Source organism: Gossypium hirsutum, chromosome D10, assembly GCF_007990345.1.
Source record: "Gossypium hirsutum isolate 1008001.06 chromosome D10, Gossypium_hirsutum_v2.1, whole genome shotgun sequence".
Classification (NCBI taxonomy): Eukaryota; Viridiplantae; Streptophyta; class Magnoliopsida; order Malvales; family Malvaceae; genus Gossypium; species Gossypium hirsutum.
In genome coordinates, this window is record NC_053446.1 from 949,959 (window position 1) to 956,671 (window position 6,713).

Genomic DNA, 6,713 nt, shown 5'->3' on the forward strand with positions numbered 1-6,713 from the left:
AAAACTTCAAAGAAATATTGATTAACAACAACGTGTCGATTGATTGGCATCGTTGTTATTACAATAATAAAGAAAATGTGAGTTCAAAGGTATTTATGTCCACTTTGCTTTTAATTTAAAAATTGAGGAATTATAAGTAGAAACAAACATTGCATATAAAAGAAAAGCATTGTAAAATCATCAAGAGTATTTCATCTATCAATGGCCTTGATCATTTTCAGGGGCAAATGCAAAAGAGTCGGTAGGATTTTAGTCTCCTTAAAATGATAAAATTATTTTTAAAATCTTTTAAAAATTATAAAATAATAAAATAGTATAATGTTAAAATATCATCACTCTATTTCCCCACCAAAAGACTGGAAAGGGTCCTGCTCTTCCCTAAAAGGGAAAATTTTCTATTTAGGTACTTTTATAGTTTATTAAATTTTAAATTACAACTTAAATTGTATTGAAATTTTCACAATGTTACTTGTAGTGCAACTTAAATTGCAAAATATATTCCTATTAATATAATTTATCTTCTTTTGGTCTCTCTACAATTTCCAAATCAACTTCGTGATTGATCACCTCATAAAATAAGTTTTAAAAAAATCAGAGATAAATGTCAAAATTATACTTGAACTTTAATTTAATGCGTAATTGGGTATATAAAATTTGATTTGGTGTAATTATAGACATAAAACTTTGATTGTAGTTCAAATGTACATATAAAACTTTAATTTTAATTCAATTATACGTATTTAAAGAAATAATTACATCATATTTTTTATATTTGATAAATACAATTATTTCTGTATGCAATATCTAAACATAAAACAATGTTATATTAATAATCGTATTAATTGCTTGTGAGAATCGAATGAAATCAAAATTATATATATATAATTGCATACAATCAAAAGTTCCCGTATCAAATTACATATGAACTAAGAATGGGTAATAAGAAACATATCAATTAGCTACATAATGGGAGTACTTTAATTAGTGTAACTATTAATTGACAAGGTTATAAATGTGGAGAAAGGAAGAAACCCAATGTTTTTAGAATTGGATCCGTGGCTAAATCGATCAAGACATCAGTTATCAGTCTGATAAAAAAGTTATTAAAATTAAAAATATATATATATTTTAAAAAAATCGATTCAATCGTTTAATCAACTCGTACTAAATTTCGATTTAATCATATTAATACTATTCTTCAAACTGATACTTTAACTAGAATTAACCAATCCAATTCTACTGACTAATCCGATTCGATTTAAGAAAAGCATCCTCAAATGTCAACAAACCTTAATGCTTCACACCTAATTATGTTATATATAGCTACCCAAAAAAGCTATGTTATATATGTGATTTATATTTTATAATCAAAATCCAAAATTTCAAGCCAAACATTAAAACAAAAATCAACATTGGAGAAAAAAAGAGATAAGTTGACTGTGATTTACGTTGACCATGAGAAGGTACCCACGTGGCTCACGTATTTGACGTAGAAAATTTGGTGTAGTGGTTAGGTAATAGGTTGTAGAGTACTAGTGTACAACCATGATTAAAACTATATTACAATTATATGGTTAATCACTTTAAATACAGGTTGTTTCTAATTTTATCATTTCAAATTTTTTTTATAAATTTATATTTTTTTAAAAAAATTTGATCAAATTGGTCACTCTCTCATTAAATGGTAATAGAAGACTAACAATGCATTTGTACGAAAAAATTTTGAGGTGACCAAAATAGAAACGACCCCCTATTTAGAATGACTGACGAATAGTTTACTTTAATTTTAGAGTGATTAATTAACATGCAAATACACCGTTAGTCTTCCGTTGCCATTTAATGGTAGAGTGATCGATTTAATCAATTTCTATTTTGGGTGATCAAATTAACAAAATTCTTTTTGAGGTAACCAAAATAGGAACGATTCATATTTAGAGTGATTAACAGGATAACTTATCCTGCAATTTATATTAAAAACAGAACTTAACAGAGTTTTTGTATTGATGATAAGGATAAAGCCTCTGAAATTTTGATGGTCTAGATTTGATTTTTACCTTGTGTAAAACATATGTGAGTTATTTTCAAATTTATTCTGACTTAAATTCATCGACATATAATATTATTCTCGTTTGATTTCTTATTAATTTTAAATATTACATTTAAATATATGTTACTTATAATTGTACCTATACTTTTAACAATAATTTTGTGATAGCATTAGCAGATGGGTGTATACAATTTAGTGGACTATATTAATAAAATCTGTCCAATTAAAATGGATAAATTTCAAATATTTTTAAATCTAACACTCAATTAAAATGGATAAATTTCAACTAGTGGGCTAATTGAATTATAATTTAAGGAGAAAAAAATATATAGAGAGAAAGTTGTGTGATCTAAATCCTGTTTGATCCGGTTTGAAATGTTCGAGGTGTAACTCACTTGATAAAAGAATAAAATAGAGAGGCAAAATTGGGGATCGATGGAGGCGAAGGACCATGCCGCATAAGTTGAATCCATATAGAACTATACTTTTTCTATTAGACATTGATTATAATAGGATTGTTTAACTCTTAAAATGTTTGTAGTCGAAAACCTCTTAAATTTGTTGTTTTTCAATATTAATGAATTTCTCATCCCTTACCCGTAATTTTTCCTATCATGTAAAATTTATTTTGCAATCATTCTTACTGCGGTTATAGACATATAATATAGTAACATATATCGAAGATATCTTTTGTTATCCACAATGAATGGATTAGGTGTGGGCTAGAGGTGCTCATGGGCTGGACGGCCCGGCCTGGCCCGACGGCCCACCCGAAATATGGGAGGATTTGGGTAAAAATATAGGCCCAAAATATGGGCTTGGGCAAAAAACGAGGCCCGTTTAGGCACCACTTTTTCGGCCTGGCCCGGCCCGACCCGATATAATAAATATTTTTATTTTTTATTTTTACATACTTTTTTAATTTTTTTAATTTTAAAATATTTTTAAAATACTTTTTTTAATTTTTTTAAATTTTAAAATACTTTTTTTAATTTTTTTAATTTTTTAAAAATATTAAAATAAAAATGGGCCGGGCAGGGCTTATGATTTTTTCCCGGGCCGGGCCTGGGCAAAATCTTAGGCCCATGTTTCGGGCCGGGCCCGGGCCAAATTTTTTATGGGCCCGGCCCGAACCCGGACCGACCCATGAGCACCTCTAGTGTGGGCTAATTTGAACATAAGTAGGCAAAAGTTTGAAGTGTTGTTTCCTAGGTTAATTCTATTAGAGGTTCTCAAATTATAACAATTTTACAAATTGGTTCAGAGATTTCAAAAGATTTTAATTGAGTAATTAAAATAGTAATACTGTATTAATTATCGTCTTCTAGTAGTTTAGTCGTTTGCTTGAACATTAAATGCTAGACTGGATAAATCGTGAATCATTAAAATATGTAGATCAAAATTTAAGCTAAAAAGTTTGAGTTTGACGCGTTAAAAAATAGAGGAAAACAAAATGCTTGGATCAAGTTTTTAGCTTTAGCTTTCGCCTTTTATTTTTTTAACACATTAAATTCAAGTTAGCAAAATAATAAAAATACGCATCTTCAAATGTTGATATACTAGTTCTAAATATATTCTGTGTCAAATCCAAGTTTGAACCAAACTAACAACTAAATTATTGGAAGGACTTTACTGATATTTTAAAAATTCAATTAAAATCTCGAATTTCGAGGACCATACTAAATGGATTAGATGAAGGATATGCATGTGCATGATAACTATTGTTAGACATTTCAATTTGTAATAATTTCTTTTGATGGAGCAAATAGTAATAAATTTGATAGTTACATGGAGAGTAACATAAATATATAATTATAAAGTTGAACCAAAATAGTACAAAATACAAAAAAAAACTAGTGAAGACTAAAAACTTTGCTGACATATTGCACTAAAGGTCAATCACTTTCATTATCTTGAATTGACTATAAATTAATTAAGCTATTTGCATTATTAATGTATTTGACAAGGATGTTTCCCTTAAAATTGGTATTTACATGGATAATTAAGAAGATAATTAAGTTTTACAAAAAAATATATATTTGAAATTTTTTTATATCTTAGGGCCCCTCTAGATGGACGGTGCGTTTACTTGCAGTTAGTGTAAAAATAGTGGTAGTAATAACGATACTATAGCATGAGACAAAAAGAAAACTAAACACTCATCTAAATGGGCCATAACCACCGAAACTATATTATTTGAAGCCAATAAAGTCAGGGTTAATTGCATTAGATATCTTTGAGTTATGACTTGGATTTTAAATGGTCTCCAAATTTTAAATTGTCCCATTTGAGTCCTCAAAATATTAGTACAGTATCAACCAGGTCAGTCCATCAATCTTACAATTAACTTGGGTATTAAATGTCAGTTCAAATACAACGTAGCATATATTTAGAGCATATGTGGGTTATATTACAAAGACGTATATACCTATTGCGTGAACGGTTTGGGATTTTACATGTTAAAAGAAAAAAAAAGAAAAGAAAAGGACCTCTTCAATTTTAATAGCACTGCATGTTTTCTAATATGTTTATATGTTTATAATTTGATCTGTCTATTTTAAAAATATTTTAAATCATATGAATCGACATGTAACGTCTAAACTAACAATCAGGTTGATGAAAAATTTTAATTGACGTAATATCGATATTTTAAGAATTTAATTAAAATTTTAAAATTAAAGGACCAATTTATAAATTAAACTATAATTATACTAATGGGTTTATCCCAAAAGTTTAGCAAAATACAACCATCCAAAATAAAAGATGTGGTTGAGCTTGAATCACTCATTTTTCCTTCACGTGCATCTTGTTTAGCTTGACTGCCCATCAAATCAACTAGAAAACTACAATGATTTGAATTATGTGTTTTAGGAATCGATACTTCTTTTGTTACACATTTTAGCGGTATCGGGTAAGCGAAGGCGTTGATCTCTCTAAAAATAACAATGTCAATATCATATATAGGTGTTATTAGTATATTAGTCCTTAAACTAAATCCCAATTTATGGATTGGTTCTTAAAGTTATTTTTACTACGAAAATAATATTTAAACTATCAATTTTGTCTTGTTTTACACACACACAAAAAATACAACTTCTAATAAGAATGTGCAATGGGTCACGTTGAACTTTAAGGACCAAAATGGCAATTGAGATATATTTTAGGGGCCAATTTAGTAATAAAGTCATATATATATATGAATATTTTGATCTTCTTTGATTGGCGACGTGTTAGTTGCCATAAAGACAAAGTTGAAATTTGGAAGAGAGGTTAGCTTGGTCATGGCGGAGAGATAGAAGGGTCAAACAAAAACAACGGCACTAGTGTTTTCGTTAGACAAAATTGACCATGTGAAGAGGGGACCATAGTGTAAGAAATTTCCACCACAATGTACTTAATTGTTGAGGTAACATAAGATGCCTTTCGCATACTGATTCTATGGGATTGGTCTGCCACATTCACCCCTTTTTTCTTTTGGGTAAATTACACCTAATATCACTAAATTATTAGTAAATTTATGTTTTGATCACTCAACTTTAAAAAGTTACAAACTAGTCATTGGACTATTCGAAAGTTTTTATTTAATTCGTTGGTTAAAATCATTGTTGTATGACCTTTTCTATTTACACTGCCAGCACCAATTGAAAGCTCTCATTCCCTCTCCTCTACAGTTTAATTTTTTTCATGAAACAACTTTGAACATCACGAATCTGCGAATCAAAACTCAAATAACTTTCTTATTCGATTTCTGACACTAATTGTCAGATCGGCTTGGATATAAGGTATGTTCTTCTTTTCGTCGATGAGTACTGATCCACTATACCGATCATCGAATCGTTGCTTGAAGCTCACTAGTCGAACCTTTTTTTTTTAAAGAAATTAACCCAATGACTTAAATAAAAACTTTCAAATAGTTTAATGACTTAAATGAAAACTTTCGAATAGCTCAATAACTATTTTATAACTTTTTGAAGTTAAATACTCAAAACATAAACTTGATAATAGTTTAGTGACAGATTGTGCCTTCTCTTTGAATTTCTTCCCCCCCCCCCAAAAAAGTATCAGCGGTTCTCCATTGTCAAATGAGTATGTTTTTCCCCCGACAAAGTAATTCATGTTCACGGCTTTTTGAACCCCATCACCCGTCACCTCTTGTCCATGTAACTTCCCAAAAGTTCTTTTTTTTTTCCAGGTATAAGCATAGTGTCTTCATTTGTTTTCACAATCGGAACATAATTATATTTGTATCATGGTATTATTCAGATAAAACTCTCGTAATAGTAATGATTTCGAAATTTAAATACTGTCCAAATATTTCAATAAAAAATCTATTATCGTTTCTTCCAACCGCACTTATTAGCACTTTCCCTACCCACATAATTATATTTGTTGCATGTATAGCTTTGTACTTTACTAGTGAATCATCTTATAATATATTATCATAATTAAAAATAAAATAAAATGACTTTATTTTTAATCATGGGTCGTTATTCAATTTACTGACGGTACATGAACTTATACACACAAGTGTGTTATGTGATACAACTTATTAACAAATTTGATTATCTGTTAAAAGTTTTAATTGTTTATATTTGCTTTTAAGGGTGCTTAACGAAGTATTCATACTAAAAGTGTTTATGAGTTAGGTTAGGCCTAAATATTATAT